The sequence below is a fragment of the Athene noctua genome, chromosome 4 (assembly GCF_965140245.1).
Source record: "Athene noctua chromosome 4, bAthNoc1.hap1.1, whole genome shotgun sequence".
NCBI classification, from domain to species: domain Eukaryota; kingdom Metazoa; phylum Chordata; class Aves; order Strigiformes; family Strigidae; genus Athene; species Athene noctua.
The window spans coordinates 71,099,990-71,119,311 of NC_134040.1; the positions used below are offsets into that span (position 1 = coordinate 71,099,990).

The following is a 19,322-nucleotide window of genomic DNA, read 5'->3' on the forward strand; positions in this document are numbered from 1 at the left end:
ATTACTGTAATCCACATTGCTAAAAAAGTATCTCTTTGCAAATCGTTCTTCAAATGCTAAATACTGAGTTCAAAAAAAAACACTACTTACACCTAATCTCTTATTAATTAATTCCAAGGAAATTGTGGGTGGCAGACAGGGTCTTTGTGCCAGTTTTAATTCAGGGCAGTGTATTATTTACAGTACGAAGAAATAGCCATGCAACAGTCTTTCCCTCTGCAGCTCCACACAACTAGAAGTCATGGTATTTTCCACAGTTCAGTGACAGAAAGGACACTGTGGAGCAGCAATATGATGCTGCGGTGGTTTAAGAATGTAGTGCTCCACCTTGTTTTCTCCTTAAAAAAAAACAAAAAACAAAAAAAACCCCAACAAAAACCCCCACTAAAAATATCTGAACAAAGAAATAAAAGACAGTAACATAAGTTCAGTTACTTACATCACAAAAGTGGATTTCTTAAATAATGCTGCCATTCTTTCATATCTGAACTTGGTAAGAAAGCTCCTCTAAAAAGATTTTTTTTTTAAAAAAAAGAAAAATAGACCATACTTTCAAGACTAGAGTTAGCATTTCTTGACTCAACCCTATGTGTAGACATATATTACATGAAAGCTTTCTGTACATGTTAAAAAGTTTTTAGGTCACTTGCAGCATTAAAGCAAAGTTTTACTGTTATACTATGCAGAATGCTTTGTCTTTTAATAACTTCTTCAGCCACAGGAAAAAGGTTTTCCAAGAAACACATTTATATTATGTTATACTGTATGTTCTCTATGTCCATCTTTAGAAAGAAAATGTGATCAGTGTTCAAGATCAAGCAGGAAAAATGAATGATCCTACGTACATGGTCCTAAGTGAATGATCCTAAGTGCAGAAATCAGAAGCAAGATGACTATTTGTGATTCCTGTCAATGATGGTGCATGTAAAAACTCACTTTCCTTAGACCAAATCCTCAAAACAGCAGATTCAGGATGGATGTCTCCAATTTTTTTAGAGTGTATTTTAAACATACTTGCATACTAAAAAGGTAGGCACCCACAGAACATTTTAAAAAAATTCATTTAGTTGGAAGTGTCAACATTGTGAATATTCAACCTTGCAGATGCTATCACCCATCAGTACTGCTACAATACATAAATCAAGGTAAACTGTGAATATGGTGTGATAAAAAAAGTAGTTGGATGAAAGCTAACTTTTTTTTTTGAGAACAAGTGAATAGAGTTGTATGAGATACTAATCAAAGTGGAGTGGACATCTGTATACAGAATTAACTTTTTCTCTATTTTTTCCAACCATTCTCTTCCTCGTTCCATTTTCCTCTATGGAGAATTAAAAATAATAGGGAAAAAAAATATTCTGGCTGAACTATCCTCTCATTATTTCAAACAATTCCTGACATTGTAGAAGCTTGATTACTGCAAGATTTCAGTAATGGCAGATTTTCTGATGCTATCTGAGTTAGACCTTGCACCTAAAAATCACACTTTGATAAATCACCAAACTGAGATGCATCACTTCAGATATTCTAAGCATATAATCTCAATCGCTTCTTCTGAAAGTCCATGCATTTTTAATGAAATCCCAAAATAATGACTGAAAAGCAAATTTTAGGTTCACACTTTTGAAAACGCCTCTTTTGACCACAGAACAGTATTTTCAGAAATAGGGAACATCCTTAGCCATTGAAAGCTACTAGGAGATTAGCATGTCTTTAAAAATGACATGTGTACCTCGAATTGGCTATCCATGAGAGAAAATCCTCAGGATTTTGTATTTTCAGGTTTAAATAAAATGGCCTAAACCCACAACAGCAAAGAAACTGAAGGGAAATCATACTTAGTGTGTATAAAATATTCAAACTATCTCATACTGCTGCAATTCAACAGGCATCATTATTGATGTTTTGACAATTTAGTAATTATCTATGCAGTTTTGAAATCAGTTAAATTGATTAATTGAATTGCTCATTTTTCTGCATTTTGTTTTTACCAGCTGTTATTAGCATTTCCTGAGCATTAATATTCATAGATTATAAAGATTACAAGAAGCAATTAGCACATTCTAAAATAATATTACCCAGGGAAAACAAACATCAAACATGATTAAATAAACTCATATAATAAAAAAGTTTCCATAATAAAAAAATAAATCTAATTATTTCAGCATCAGGAAATACTGTAGTCTAAATTAGTGTCACTCACCAAGAAGAATATATGCCCAGCTCTGAATAGGTAAAACTGTAGTTCCCCACTAAATGCAGTCTGAGTATATGGTTTTGATGGACCACAATTCCAGATTATCAACAGAGCACTCTGAGTGCCTTGAGAAGCATCTGTACTTCCTCTGTGTTTTTCATCTACAGTGAGTCTGTGTCCATTGGATGGACCAACATCAACATACCTCCTGGCTCAACGATCACATTATTATAAATTTCACTACACATATTCTGCCTACCCTCAAACTTACACTATGCAGAGCCTGTACTCAACAGTTTCTCTGTGAAACACAAGGAGCAGCAAGCCTGCAGCTACTGCGGGTTTGGAGATTTCTCTCTTGGTTTTTTGTTTTGTGGTATTTCTTTGTCTAGGGAAACCATAAATTCAAATTAATGAGCTAATGAGTAAATGAGCTTTTCCTACAATCACTTTTTCCTTCACAATACACTTTTTCCCCTTATTTACACATTTCCCTTATATATTTCTTGCAATGCTTATACTGAAAACGCCAATTATGGACTGACTGACAGTAAAGATAGCCCCACAACAGAGTACTGATTCTGGCCTAGGACCTCAAGACACTATAAGAAGCCAAATTATTATACTCCAGGAAGAGTAAAATGGAGTTGCATTGAATTAATACAATCTTCTATGTTCTTCAATTTTATTTTTTTTTTCAGTATTTCTTCTCTCACGGTTTTTGATTTTTTTTTTTGATTTTTTTAACGAGAGGCAAAGGTAGGCAAAATTGCTCTAAACTACTTGATTAATTTCTATGGAAAGAATACAAGTTATTATAAAAATAACACAATCAGATACTTTTAGTTCAAATGATTTATAGTCAACTATATTTTAAATGAAGAATTTTCAGTGTGGCTTTTCCATACACATTTTAGAATCATAATCTTAAAACAAAACTAGTATTTCCAGGACTGCTTTAGTATCTTAGAAAATATTAAAGGAGAAGAACAGATCAATCTGACAGCAAATTCAATTGTTCTGGAAAACTTCCCATTTTGGCAGTGTTAGGATTACAGATAGACTTGATGATCTTAAAGGTCTTTTTCAACTTAAATGATTCTGTGATTCTAAATGAAAGAAAACCCCAAACATCTGTGTAAGGTGAAGATCTTTCTTCTTTCTCACAGCATCAAAAAAAGTATTGCAATTTAGTAATAAAATTCAAAATACATTTAGTATCACCTTTACATATTGCTAGAACTAGGCACTTACAGACTGAAAAATAACAATGTAGACTACACATGTGAGCATACCTCACTGCAACTTAAAACATAATTCCTATACATGAAATAAATACTATATTAAACCTAAGAATAACAAACGCTTCTCAATATTCAAGTGTATCGTTTCTTCATAAACAAAAAATAAACAGAAAACAAGATCTCCTCTTTGTAATGTTGAAACATATATGAAATCAATTTTTGTCATGCTTTTCCTCTTAGCTGCAGAGGATTCTTAGGATTCTGCCTAGATAAGAACATGGTTATGCTGCACATCATAAAATTCTGTTTTCTCAAAACAACAGAAAAAAAAACAAATCACAGGAAAACAAAGACATTATTTTTCTCCCCCGTCCTTCATGAAGAACCACCGGTGTTCAAATTTAGGGTATAAAAACGCTAAAATCATGGCTACATTCGGTCTCTAATCTAAGGTGGGCCAAACGTAAGAACCTATTTACATTACCTTGTAAGAAACAGTAACTCAGTTATATAAATTACAACCTACATGGTTAACAAGTAAATATCACTAGGGTCAATGTAGACTGAAAAAGAGAAGAATTTGAAATATGAGGCACAGAAACAGAAGACAGGGACTTTACCAGAATCTAGATAGTCACAAAGGATGAAATCTAAACACTTCCATTTAAACAATGCTTAATGATTAGATAAATCATAGTCAGTCAACTGATCTAGTTCAGAAGTTGTACTTTTCATACCATTGATTTTATAAAAGGATTACCAGGGCAAGAAAAGCTAGGACGTATTTCTTTTACAAACTGAAAAAACCTTACATGCACAGAAAATCAGAGGCAGGAAAAAAACTAATACACATATCATGTGCAAATGTTTCCATTCCAGATTTCAAGGATCACAGACATGGGATTCCTGTAAGCCTTGATACAAAATCATATAGCAGCCTAAGAAATTTCATTGTCCAGAGTATGTTCTTCACCTTCAACCTAAATTTCCCCTTCCTAACCTTATCCTATTACCATCTCATACTTTATGAAAGGGCAAGGGGGAGGGATTAACCCCAGATGTAAGTAACCTAACAAAGTCACAGAGAGCTTTCTCTCACAGTCAACAGAGTCAACAGAAGTCATGTAGTCAGCATCCACATACGGTCATCATTGTCAACAGATACATTTTTAATTAAATTGATAGGACTGGCATTTCCAAAAACAAGATTTGAACTAACATCTCTGAAACTGCAGCAGGGTACCGGGTTCATATTGTTATCTCCATCTTCTGTGGAATGAATCTCAGCCTATCTATTGATTCATCTCTATAAAGCCACTAGGTCTTCTGCTGTATTTTCTCTTCTTCCTTTGTATTAATTGTCAAAATTTATTTAATCCTTCCATTATCAACCAGGATAGGTCTACCACCTTTGTCTCTACAGGATTTAAGCATTCTACAAATGTAAATGAAATTTTATCCTGAGTGTTATCAGTAGTTCACATTAACGAGGCTGAAGCGACACGAAGTAGAAGTGACTTTCACGAAGTTATGTGGAAGTTACATGCAACACAGATCAGAGCTTTAACCTACACAATAATTATGATTCTTTTTCTGTTTCTGTTCATCACTAGCATTTCTTGTTGCTGTTCTTTGTTGTAAAGGGGACACCATAATTGCAGTTGCAATGGCAAATAATTCAGTGACACTGCGAAGTGGAAAACAGACCAATAACATCAGATTTCAGAATCTTCTCACAGAGCAGTTTTGGAAGAATCTGCTGATAAAGGTTATCTTTTATTTGAAGATCTGATTTCTCCCAAGATGGTCTCCTAGCTCAGTGCTCCATCAAAATGTTATAAAAAGGGAAACTCATACGTGCTGCAGATTTCAAGAGGCCCTACTTAATCTTCTGTGCTACAGCTTGTCTCTGTTGGATAAAAGAAAGAATCACAGAGAACTGCAATGAGGACTCAAACTGACTCTATACAAACTAGGCGCTCACAAGACAGTCCTAATGCGTGCAGACTCATTATGCTGCAGAAAAATCAGCCCACAGGTTGAGTGGAACCAGGGCTGAACGTGGGCTGAAATGGCTCCACAACACATTGACACACCATCACATCAGCAGAACAGCTAGCTGCAGAGGTGTGGTGTACTGCATAGCCTCCTATGCCACAAAACCAACACCAAATCATTTCTAGCATTGGGAAGACTCTTACTGAGGATAGCATAACAGAAGAATACATTAGGGATGTATCTAGGGAGCCATACAAATCCCTGGAGTTCACTACTTTCTTCTTCCACCCCGTCTGTAGCGAAACTTATGTACTAAAATGAATGCTTCAAGTGGCTTCTATGTGTGCAAGTACAACCCCATTTTCTTCCTAAGAATAATTTTTGGAGTATTCTGAAGTCTATTTTGCAGTAATAATTACTTTGCAAACCAGTTAAGTGTAAGAATGAATCCTACTGCAGAAATTGCACAAACTTACATAATTAGGTAAAATTTACGCTAGAAGGGTTGAAAGAAATATATGTGTATACATATATATGAAAGAAATCCTGATACTGACCCTTTTTTATCCATGCTCTAAACTGCCACTGCACAGACTCACATGCACACACTTCACTCTAAACATGCAAATGGTATCAGTACAGACCTTCCAAGCAAATTATGAATACACATTTCTGTTTACAGGACTGAGCTGCACAGACTGTAGTACACTAAAGAGCTTATACCAAAACTGGTTTTGGATCTTGTAGTTCAAGTAGTTTTGGACTGCAAAATACCATGCAAAAAACACGGATCCTCAGGAATAGAGTACTGTGTAAATTTGCAATTCAACATAAACATTTAGTATTATGATGAGAGTTTTTACACAATAAAGTTGCAGAACAATCTTCTACCACTACTGGGTTGGTTTTTTTCTTTCTTTCTTTCTTTCTTTTTCTTTTTTTTTTTTTTTTTTTTTGAACATGATGTGCTTTCATAGCTTTCCTTGCTGGTATTACTCTAGCAATACATGAAGGAGCAGAGACATTTCTTTGATGCTTCCTGTCATCTTGGCTCCCCCTTTAGAGTGTGAATGTTCTGTTAATGATGTGACTGAAGGCTTTGCGCAATTAAAAAGAGAATAACCCATTTCACCTTATAAAAAAAAAAAAAACAGGTTAACTACTTAGCCCTGTCTTACTTTCTAATTTTCCAGAATTCATTTTCCAAATAGAAACTGAATAGTGAACTGGTAACCCCCTATTTGTTTCAGTATCTATAACCCTACATCACATCACATCACCTGAAGTTTACACACTTTAAGAGTTTTATGGACATATTAAAAATTGCTAGAAAAGTAATTCTTGAGCTTTCAGTCAAAAGTTATGTGAACAAGCCTAATGTATGGAGACAACTCTTCTCTCCAAAACTAAAAAATTTATATATTTTAAATTCTACACTTAAAATATGTCCCTTTTTCCTAAGTGAAACAGACTAACGAGACAAATTCCACTATACAAAAAAGAAACTAATAATTTATATGAAATAGATTTAAACTAATCTTGTGAACACATGTTGCTAAGAAAAACAAGGTATATGAAATATTTTTGGGAAAGAATAAAGGATTGAATACAATCCATTCGAACAGTTACACAGATATTTAACAAATATATATTCTCAATGTCTTATAGTAATCTGATCCACAGAAAATAATTTCTTGCAAATTCCACCAGTAAATGTATCTGAATGTGGAAACCTGACAGCTAGAAAACATAAATAGCATGTAAGTTATTGACATGGTTTGAATTCAGCCAGTAGCCAATCACCACATGACCAGTCATTTTCTTCCCCCCACCCCACCTCCCCCCAGTGAAATAGAGGAAGGGGAAAAAAAAAAAAAAAAATTCATAGGTTGAATAAAAAAAATCATTTAGTAGTAGTAACAAAACAACAGTAACAATAGTAAGTCCAAACAGGTAAAATATAGCAGTGGCTCACTGACCGGCAAACGGTATGCAGCCCGCCCCCAGCAGCGATCCCGACTGCACCAGAAATCCCACTGCTGACCAAGAAACCAAACCTGAAAATTAGAGTGTACATGTCCCCTCATATAGTGAGCGTGATGTCACATGATATGGAATACTCCAGTGACTGATCTGGGCCTGGTCTTCTACCTGTGCTCCCTCTCAGCCCAAGGAAAGTTATCTCTATCCTGGGCAAAACCAGGACAACCTACACCCCTTATTCCATATCATTTAGGTCATGCTCTGTTTCCAAATACATTCTAAAAAATGACCACCCCTTTCCCGGGTCCCACAGATAGCATTCCCTCAGTCTATGGGCCATCCTTCCACAATGTCTACCGGGTTAATTTAGTCCATACCTTTGGGTTCCATCTGTCATGAGGAATGAGGTGGAGTTGGGCTCAGACGGTGGAGCAGGAGGTTTTGGATGTGGCAGGGGGATGTTGTGTGGCACCAGTTGCAATAACAGGGTTATTTGACTTTTCAATTCATTGGCTATTTTCACCCCAAATCAAATCTCCTTGAGGCACACATCAGACTTCTGCGTCCATCTGTAGTACCCACCAAGTGCACCCAGGTCCTGGGGCAAAAGTAATCCCATGATGGGTCTACATTTATGCAAGGCAGGAATAACCCAGACTGTTTTACCCAGCATATTTTTAGTGTGCAATACAGAGGCTTTATCCCCATCTACAGTATGTAGGAGGTTTGACTGGGCAGGGCCAGCTTGCTTGGAAGATCCTCTGGTATTGACTAACCAGGTGGCTTTTGCCAAATTCATGTCCCAGTGTTTGAAAGTTCCACCCCGCATTGCTCTCAGTGTAGTTTTTAGCAACCCACTGTATTAATTTATCCCAGAGGCTGGTGCATGGTAGGGAATGTGATGTATCCACTCAACACCATGTTCTTTGGCCCAAGCGTCTGTGAGGTTGTTTCAGAAATGTGTCCCATTATCTGACTCAATTCTTTCTGGTGTGCCATGCCACCATAAGACTCTCCTCGAGGCCTAAGATGGTGTTCTGGGCCGTGGCATGGGGCACAGCATAAGTTTCTTACCATACAGCAGCTGCTTCCACCATCGTAAGCACGTAGTGTTTGCCTTGCCGAGTTTGTGGGAGCGTGATATAATCAGTCTGCCAGGACTCCCCATATTTATGTTAACTGTCATCCTCCATACCAAATGGGCTTTAACCATTTGGCTTGCTTGATCATAGCACATGTCTCACATTCATGGATTACCTGTGCAATAACATCCATGGTTAAGCCCGCCCCTCAGTCACGAGCCCATCTATATGTTGCATCTCTTCCCTGATGGCCTCAGGAGTCATGGGCCCAGCGACCCAGAAATTCTTCACCCTTATGTTGCCAGTCCAGATCTACTTGAGACACCTTAATCTTGGCAGCCTGACCCACCTGTTAGTTGTTTTGATGTTCTTCAGTGGCCCGGCTCTTGGGTACATGAGAATCTACATGGCGTACATTCATAACCAGATTCTCTACTCGAGCAGCAATATCTTGCCATAATTCAGCAGCCCAGTTGCTCCATTTCCACTGCTGTAACCACCCCCACAGCATATTTGCCACCATCCAAGAGTCAGTACAGAGGTAGAGCACCAGCCACTTTTCTCACTCAGTGATACCCAAGGCCAGTTAGACGGCTTTCACCTCTGCAAACTGATTCAATTCACCTTCTCCTTCAGCAGCTTCACAAACCCATCGAGTGGGGCTCCATACAGCTGCCTTCCACCTTCTATGTTTCCCCACAATGCGACAGGACCCATCAGTAAACAGGGCATATCGCTTCTCGTTATCCTGTAGTTTATTATATGGTGGGGCCTCTTCAGCACGTGATACCTCTTCCTCTGGCGTCATTCCAAAATCTTTGCTTTCTGGCCAATTTGTGATCACTTCCAATATTCCCTGACAGCTGGGGGTCCCTATTCGAGCCCGTTGCGTGATTAATGTGACCCATTTACTCCACGTGGCATTGGCTGCATGGTGTGTAGAGGGGACATTCCCTTTGAACACCCAGCCCAGCACTGGCAGGAGGAGCTGTGCTTCAGTTCCCATCACCTCTGAAGCAGCTCAAACCCCTTCGTATGCTGCCAGTATCTCCTTTTTGGTTGGAGTACAGCGTTCTTCTGATCCTCTGTATCCCCGATGCCAAAACCTCAGGGGTCGACCCCGAGTCTCCCCTGGTGCTCTCTGTCAGAGATTCCAGGCAGGGCCATTTTTCCTGGCTACAGTGTAGAGCACATTTTTAACATCTTGCCCTGTTCGAAGTGGCCCAAGGGCTACTGCATGAACTATTTCCTGATTAATTTGCTCAAAAGCCTGTCATTGCGCAGGCCCCATACAAAATCATTCTATTTCTGAGTCACTTGATAGAGAGGGCTGACAATCTGACTACAATTTGGAATGTGCAGTCTCTAGAAACTCACAACACCCAAGAAAGCTTGTGTTTCCTTTCTGTTAGTCAGTGCGGACATAGCTGTTATTTTATTGACCACCTCTATTGGAATCTGATGATGTCCATCTTGTTAGGTTAATCCTAAAAACTGAATCTTGTGAAGGTCCCTTGACCTTACCATGTTTTATGGCAAAACTGGCTCTCAGAAGGATTTGGATTATTTTCTCCCCTTTCTCAAAAAATTCTTCTGCTCTATTACCCCATATAATGATGGCATCAATGTACTGTAAATGTTCCGAGGCTTCACCCTGTTCCAGTGCAGCACGGATCAGTCCATGGCAAATGGTGGGGCTGTGTTTTCACCCCTGGGGCAGTCGATTCCAGGTGTATTGGACACCCCTCCAGGTAAAAGCAAACTGTGGCCTGCATTCTGCTGCCAGAGGGATGGAGAAAAACACATTGGCAATATCAATCGTGGCGTACCACTTGGCTGCCTTCGACTCTAGTTCATATTGCAGTTCACGGCAGCACTCAGCAGTGGCGTGAGTTCATTCAGGCCACGATAGTCCACTGTCACTCTCCACTCTCCATTACACTTTCACACTGGCCATATGGGGCTGTTAAAAGGGGAGCACGTCTTGCTGATGACTCCTTGGCTCTCTAGCTGACGAACCAGTTTACAGATAGGGATTACAAAGTCTCGATTGGTGCGGTATTGCCGTCAGCAATACCGATACCCTTTTGGGTCCTTAAAATACCCTCTTCTGAGATAATCTATGCTGAGAATGCATGGACCGTCTGGGCCAGTCACAATGGGGTGTTTTTCTCACTCTTTTCCACTCAGGCTCACCTTGGCCTCCACCACAGTCAGCTGTTGAGACCCCCCTGTCACTCCTGAAATACAAATGGGTTCTGCCCCTTTAAAATTTGATGGCATTAGGGTACATTGAGCACCACTGTCCACTAAAGCCTTATACTGCTGGGGGTCAGATGTGCCAGGCCACTGAATCCACACAGTCCAGTCAACTCAGTTGACCCTGTCCTCCATCTGGCTGGAGGCAAGGGCCCCTCTAATGTTGGTCATAATACCTGCTAATGACAAATGGGTTAGCGTGGTGTGCACAGGTTTCAGCCTCATCTTGATCACTCACTTCTTGTGAATACAAGTCAGAAGTTCTTCTTGTAGGATCACGAGCAAAGTCGACCTTTCTGTTCCGCTTGGACACTTGATTACTGGAAACCGTAGCAGCATTTCTCCTGAAAGGACCATGTTTTGTACTTGTTCTTCTTTCCAGCTCTTCTAGAAGGTAGGTAGGTTTTCCATCTCATTCCTTCATGTCTTCTCTATAGTCACGCAGGCAATGCCACAGATTCCTCCGTGGTGTGTACTGGTTCTCTCAAGTAGGGAAACGATTGCTCCTAATAGCCGAGATTCTAGCCCATGCGGGTGGGGAGTAGGACATGTTCTCTTTAAATTGCTGGAAATCTTCAGATAATTTGTTCACAGCCGTGATCATGGGGGAAGAGACACTTTCTTCATATTTACGTAGTTGACAAGACAGTTCATCCACTGTTGGTCCCTCTTCGTTTTTCCAGTCCATTACTGCTAATGCACTGACATAAGATGATGGTGTGCGCTGTACAAACTTCCTCCACATCAGCCAGGTGCATCGGACTTCATCTGGATCTGTGGGTAGCCATGCATTATCTGGGTCATAGTAAACCATCTCCTGCTCGACTAGCTCCCTCAAATATTGAATCCCTCTCTCCATAGTGGTCCACTTACTAGGATGACATACAAAATCTTCCTTGAAGGGATAACTCTCCCTCACACTTGGCAGGAGTCGCCTCCAGAGACTGAGATTTTGTGTCTTCTTTCCAATGGCTTTGTTGAAGTCCTCTTCCCTAGACAGGGATCCCAGCTGCCTCACCTCCCTGCCTTCTAGTTCCATGCTACTGGCTCCACTATCCCAGCATCTGAGCAGCCAGATAACAACTTGCTCACCTAGATGGTGGCTGAAATATTTTCTCACATCTTGCAACTCACTCAAGGATAAGGATCAGGTGAGTGTCACTGGCTCTGCCTCCTCCTGTTCTTGTGATGGGCCTGGTTCATCATCACCCTGTACACTGTGAGGAGATTTTCTTGTGTGTTTCTTCTTATGTATGGGAGCAACTGACACTGTCGTGGGTTGGTTCTCTAGTTCAGCTGCAGTCCCTCTCCTCTGGGTTGTAGTGGCTGCAGTTTCTGTACTTTGTTACCAGATCCAGAGCCCTTCTCTTCATCCTGAGGGTGCTGAACAGTGTTTAATAGCACTTGGTAAGCATGGGCTAGGGCTTGGCATGTTGTAGTGAGCTGTGCCTCTCTGGAATTACCCAGATGACAACACACTTTTTCCAAATATTTTACTAGTTCTCCAGGATTCTGTACCTGTGCAGGAGTGAAATTCCAGTATACTGGAGATGCTCACTGTTCTAGGTACTTGCCCATGCTACTCCACACCCTCAGACACTCATAATTCTCCAACCTTGGAGAAGATTTCCAAGTGATATTCTTAAATACTTGCTTAACCCTGAACAAAACTTGAACCACATTCAGGAACACACTAGCTCCTAGCAGTAAGATGACCATGTTAATGCCATCCAAGGATATTTGAAATTCCTGAATTTCTCAAACATAATTGTAAATAGCCCCACGACCGATGACTGCATCATGTCACAGAACAACATTACATAGTACAGTACAAATAAAATCCCTGGCCCCATGTTGGATGCCAAAAGACTGTCATAGTTTGAACTCAGCCAATAGCCAATACTCACGTGGCCAGACATTTATCCCCACTCCCCCCAGTGAAATAGAGGAGGGACAAAAAATAATCTTAGGTTGAATAAAAAAAAAAAATAATTTACAAGTAGGAACAAAACAACAGTAACAATAGTAAGTCCAAACAGGTAAAATATAGCAGTGGCTCATTGACCAGCAATCGGTATGCAGCCCGCCCCCAGCAGTGATCCCAACCGCACCAGATAACCCACTGCACTGACTGGAAACTGAAACCAAAAATGAGAGCCCATGCATCCCCTCATGGGCTCATACTGAGCATGATGTCACATGATATGGAATACTCCAGTGTCTGATCTGAGCCTGGCCCTCTAGCTGTGCTCCCTCTCAGCCCAAGGAAAGTTAACTCCATCCTGGACAAAACCAGGACAGTTTTAAAGAAAAATAAAACATTTTTTAAAAATCATAATTTACTCATATTGAAGTCAGTATTCAGGTAAGCTTTTTTTTTTTCTCCAATATTTAAGTTATTGTTACTTCTACAAATGCAAAGTAACAGCAATTTTCTGCATAGCCTCCATTTTTGGTAAGAAAATATGTCATCCTTTCACAAGTGAAATGACAATGAGTGAGGACTGTCATTTTAAGCCTGTCACAGGGAAAGCCTAACTGAAATCACTAGTCAAATATGTAAAATTTAACCACATCTACCCTGCTCTTAAATTATGTAATGATGCAGGTATACACTGAGGAAGAAACTGAGAACTGGGGGATACTTACCCAAAAGCTTTGGCCTACATCTGTCTTGTTCTAATGGTTTACATATGCATAGAAAAGAAACACAAATGAAATCTTAACAACTTTACATCCTCGTAACACATTTGTGGTGAGAAGCCAGAACGTGATGGTAACCCAGGTAAGGACCACTAATTGCTTTAAATATAAGGAAAATCACTAAGATTGGCCTGGGATGGCACAGCTACTGAAACCACTGAGCTTAGGCTGACCCTGCAAACCGGAAAGCAAGAAATAGTTAAAAACAATTGCCCTGCAGGGGAGCATGCAGCATCATGCAGAAGGATGATTCCAGCGTGGAACATCTACATCACAAGGAAAAGTTTCCATAGCTTAACATTAACAGCAACTGAGGCACTTATTAAATAAAAAGCTAAACAGTAACCTGTTATAAAGTGCTAAAAATGAACATGCATCTAATTAAATTTCTTTTCAAAAGGCCTTAGAGCGTCTGAGGAAAGAAAAACAGGTGACATGAATCAAAAAGTACAATAATCAATGGCAACAAGAATTTTAGGCTGAGAATACCAGTACAAATGCTGCAGAAGTTTCATAATGCCCATGAGAAGTAAACAGAAAAACCCAGTCAGTTAGAAGAGACCCTCTCAGCACTAGAAGAATAGAGGGAATCAGCCCAGTTGAGATACGTGGCAGCAGAGAACATGAGATATTTAGGGACCTGCTCTCCTCCTAAAAATTTATTCAGACCTCATATATTACTCCATAAACTACCTGACATGGAATCCAGGAGCAGTATGCTTGAACCACAACAGGTTATATCCTCAAAAGTTCCTTTTTTTCAATGTGTAATTAAACATGCTGCACCCAGCTGTATTTTTATGCTTCTAGAAGCATAGACTAAGAGAAGGTTTAAAAAGCACAGAATTTATATTAATTATACCAGGAAAATATTTCTGCCTCTTTTGAAATTAAATTTGTATGTAGAATCTCTCTCTCCCACAGTTTGATTCACATACGCACATTGTTTTGTTACTATACTAAAGTAACTACTAGATTTCCAAAAGCAGTACTAGGTATAGTATTGTGGATTTCCTAGCTGGTTCTGCAGCCTAATTAATAAAATCTATTCTACTTAATAGTTACGCAAATAAAAAGATGATTCAGACGAAACCAACTCCATATTCTTAGATAATTACTCTTTATTCACATCTGCTTTTGAGTATTAAGCTACACAATCTTCTTATAACAAATTAAAATACAGATCTTAAACATCTCCTCAACCTCTGTCAGATTAACAATAACAGGCTTGCACTCTTAAGGGAAACCTAGACAGATCCTATTTCACGGGATTTTCAGCAAGGGATTACAGTCCCACACTCCACACTTAGATCAAGAGATATTTCTTGTTCTGGAATTAAATTTTGCATTTTAGATAAAGATCATAAAATCATGGAACAGTTTGGGATGGATGGGACTTTTAAAGGTCATCTACTGACAAAACATTCCTACACTATTCAGATTTTTCATATAGTTAGCAGAATGCAGAGCTAAACCCCGACTTGCCCGTTTATCATCACTGGAGGAAAACATGTACTGATATTAGCTGGGATAGAGTTAAATCTCTTCACAGTAGCTGATACAGGGCTATGTTTTGGATTTGTGCTGAAAACTGTGTTGATAGCACAGGGATGTTTTAGTTATTGCTGAATATGGTTTAACATCATGGCCTCTTCTACTCCTCATGCTTCCTCACCAGTGAGTGGGCTGGGGGCTTCTAAGAAGCTGGGAGGGGACACAGCTGGGATCTGCTGACCCCAACTGACCAAAGGGATATCCCACACCATATGGCATCACACTCAGCATATAAAGCTGGGAGGAATAAGGAGGAAAGGAGTGACATTCAGAGTGATGGTGTTTGTCTTCCCAAGTAATTGTTACGCATGATGGAGCCCTGCTCTTTCTGGAGACAGGTGAGCACTTGCCTGCCAATGGGAAGTGGTGAAAGAATTCCTTGTTTGGCTTTGCTTGCATGAGCAGCTTTTGCTTTATCTATTAAACTGTCTTTATCTCAACCTATGATTTTTTATCCCTTTCCCCTCTGCTTCCTTCACCATCCCACTGACAGGGGGTGAGTGAGTGGTTGTGTGGGGCTGAGGTGCTTGCTGGGGTGAAACCACAACAAACCCACTTTTCATTGTTTGTTTAATTATATTTTGGATTAACTATTGACTACTATTAACTTGCTCAGTCAACATCTGTTGATCAGATGTGGCAACCTGGAATCTGCCTATGTGAAACATGTAATTCATAAACATAGTTTACTTTCTCTTGGAGAAGCAGATGGTATCATTTGCTTGCATATAAAAAATCCTTCCTTGGAGTTAAATTAGATGCTTGATCATTTGCCATGACTTCTAAATTTCATTTGCATATACAAACATAAATTATCTAGTTACTCACATGACTATACTTCCACATATATTCACCCAGAATTCTAGTGGGAAATACAGCAGGAAAAGTAGTATGTAATAATTACTACAATTCAGCATTAAGTATATGCTCATATCCAATTAGCTTCATGTGTTTAACATGATGTGCTGAATTAAGGACCAGTACATACCCTACGCAGAATAGGCTGTAACTATTAAGAACATGGATTGTGATAATGTTCAAGAAACACCAGACACTTAGCAAAGACAGGCAGACACAGAACTGCTTCTACTCAAATTGCTTAATCAATGTTAATACATATTTATGTATTCCCATCAAAATCATCTGAACTAACCATACATACATCTGCTTACAGAATCACAGTATAAGTAGAAACTGTCAGTACAGAGACAAGTGAAGAAAGAATTTAAAATTGTACATTTTCAATTCTATCCATTATCATTTGAGAAGACAGAAATGTGCAAATACTATTGCATAAAATGATGAGCTTTCAAGGTCTGGATTCTTTTCAATTAAGGAAGAAAACATTACCATTCTTTCCCCAACCGTAGCAAAAATCAGAGAAAGGGATAAATGAAAGATATGAATTTGCAGTTAAGAAAAAAAAAATATGTAGAGAATAATCTGAACATCTTAAGATTTGTCTGAATGAATATCTGCTTCAGAAGAGATAAATAATAGATGAACCCTACATGAAATAGAAAAGTGAAGAAACACTAGAAAATAATGAAAGAAGAATTAGCAGGGGGTGGGGTGGGGGGGTGTGGGGGGTGTGTAAAATCAAACTTTCAAAAAGAAAGTTAAATAGGAAAAGGTCTTTTTGCTAAATAGATATAAAAATCAGTGAATGAAAAAGAATAGAGGAGCAATAAGAATTTGAATTGCTACAATCTTCATGTACCAATCAAAACTTAACATAGTCGACAGTTTTGGTCTTAAAACTATAAGAGATACAAAAAATATATCTATAAAGTGATTCTATATCTATGCAATGTGATAAATGTGTTACTGGATAGGGAATAATTAGTGTCACAGTTGTTAGGAACAAAAAGCTTGATCTGGAATACTAGGTACAACTGGCCGCTCATGTTCAAACTGGAGAGGAATAGACAAGATCTTTTAAGATACTTGTGGGAATGTGGAAACTATTACAAAAAGGAAAATTTGAAAAGCTGTATTACAGATCTCAAATCTTACAATGAACATTAGGAAGGATGAACCTTTAAAATTTAGAAACAGTATATATAGGACAAATAAGCACAAAATGATAATAAATTCAGCTTGAAAAACAGATGATTTCTAGCTATGTCAATTCCAGCAAAGTCGATTCCAGCTTTATGTCTCACTACCCCAAGTTAATGGACTATATGAAAATGCTTTGAGTATGAAAAAAATATGAAATCTACTCCCTATGCATCTAAAATTATCAATACAACCCCCACAATCCAACAAATTGTAATATTAAACAATATTTTTTGAGAAGTTAGGCCTCCTTTCACTATAGGATGACTCAAAATTTTTGAGGTATGCTCAGAAGTAAGAAGCTAGAGTTCCACCTAACTGAACACAAAGGCTTTAATCTTCAAAAAAGTAAACTAAGGTTATAAAGCCTGGGAACAATATTGTAAATAAGTTAAAAATACTAATGGAAAGATGTTTCCAAGAATATTTAGCTGAGTTTTACTGAAATATTTCAGGATTTGTTTGATTTGGATGAAGCTATAACATCTTAATATCAAATAAAATGAAATGGTGTAACATTTTATTAAAGTCTTTAAATTTATTGCAATGTTTTCATGAGCTAATTTCTTTTTTTTTAGTTTTTTCTGCACTGCTGCTCAGTATTCCATTTACTTGCTTAATGAAAAAAACACTTTGTTAATTATCATAATCTGCTTCCTACTCTTTCTTTCACTAAGAGAGAAAGATATTTGTTTCATGAAAATTTGTAAGACATACTTGCAATTTTCAGATCATTCCCCTTTGGGAAAGTGGCATTGTGAAATGACTGCTTTGTGGGGTTATTTTTAAAGGGAAAGGAAAGTTTGAAAAGCCTTAGCTGAAGTTCTGAAATACAGAAGACATTCTGCTGAATCAGAGGTGTACAGCAAGGCACAGGCTGAAGATGAAAAATAGATGCAGTGTACACTCCAGTTTGCTTCCCACCAAACCCAGACTTGCCACCTAGGAAGCAAAGACCTGTATCTTCCTACCATAACTGTGCTCACAAGACAGACCAAATAAACCCATACTAAGGGAACCAGGTCCACAGAGGAGCTGCAGTGAACTGAAAAATGAAGGGTAATTCAGAAATAAAGGACCTGAATAGGCCATCGAAAGTGGCTTTGTACCCTTGGAACAAATAATTTATGTTCTTTACTTTCTGCTGTTTCATTATTTTCCATTTTCCAGTGCTAAAGTCTGTACCTTCATTCAAGAACAGATGAAAATTTTTTCAACACTGAAAGACTAAGACTACCAAGCAAAATCAAACCTGATTTGACACAAGATTTCAGTTTTAAAATGTTCATAAGGAAAATAAGGATTTTCAGCCTGCAGCCCACAAGTTGGAAAGACTCCGACAGCAAAAGTTTATACTAATTGTCAGTTACTTCAGAAGTGAGGGATAGAAAGAGTAATGACTGAGAAATCAGGAAGCAAAAAAATGAAGAGGAAACCTTGACAGGCCTCAAGAGAGATCCCTGTATTACTTCCTGTTGTGAAGATTATTATTTTATAGGCAATCACAACACTGAAGGACACACAGTATCTTCCCCAGCTGTTTATAACCCTGGTTTTCTTACACACTTCAACTGAGCAGCAGTCTATATAGTTTCACGTAAAGTTATTTTTTACAAGTTTTGATATTAATAAGGCTAAAACAGGATAACACGTCTGATTCAACTGTTATGAACTGTATTCCCAGTTCATCATTTCTAAATCCCATCTGGACGACTGGAATGCTTACCTCTAGAATATCAAACTGAATTAAATGTTGACAAGCAGTTAGTCAGAACTACATAACTAAATTCCGTAATAGCTACCACCTATTACTAGGCAACACCTAAACATTAATAGTAATTAAATAAAATTTTAAAATTAAATAGTAATGGTAATTAAGTACCGGGATAATGTACTTGAAATTTCTTCTTTCGTGACTCATTGCTTTTTAATTTCCTTTTATTTCTCAGAAATAAAAGAATTCCAGATGAAAGTGAGATATAATAATCTAGGATAATAAGTAAACTATAAAATTTGCAACTTTTAGAGCTGCCTTTTTGTGTTCTCTTCCTTAGCAGAAACTTATATTCTATATAATCTACCACTGAGCAAGATAATTTTGCCACATTAAGTAGGGGCTTTTCTTCACCAGAACTTCAACAGCTGTCAAACAGACCACTGCCTCTTCATTTATAACTTTCTTCACGCTCTGGAATACCACAATTCATATCAGTGGTCATAAACAGCTATTCACCTTTCTGC

At 38.3% G+C, this 19,322-nt stretch overlaps 1 protein-coding gene across 7 annotated transcripts in view; it reads right to left on the reverse strand.

Moving 5' to 3' along the window:
- MARCHF1 (membrane associated ring-CH-type finger 1) overlaps window positions 1-19,322 on the reverse strand; it is a 254,111-nt gene that overhangs the window by 86,033 nt on the left and 148,756 nt on the right. The gene's annotated exons all lie outside the window — the stretch shown is intronic.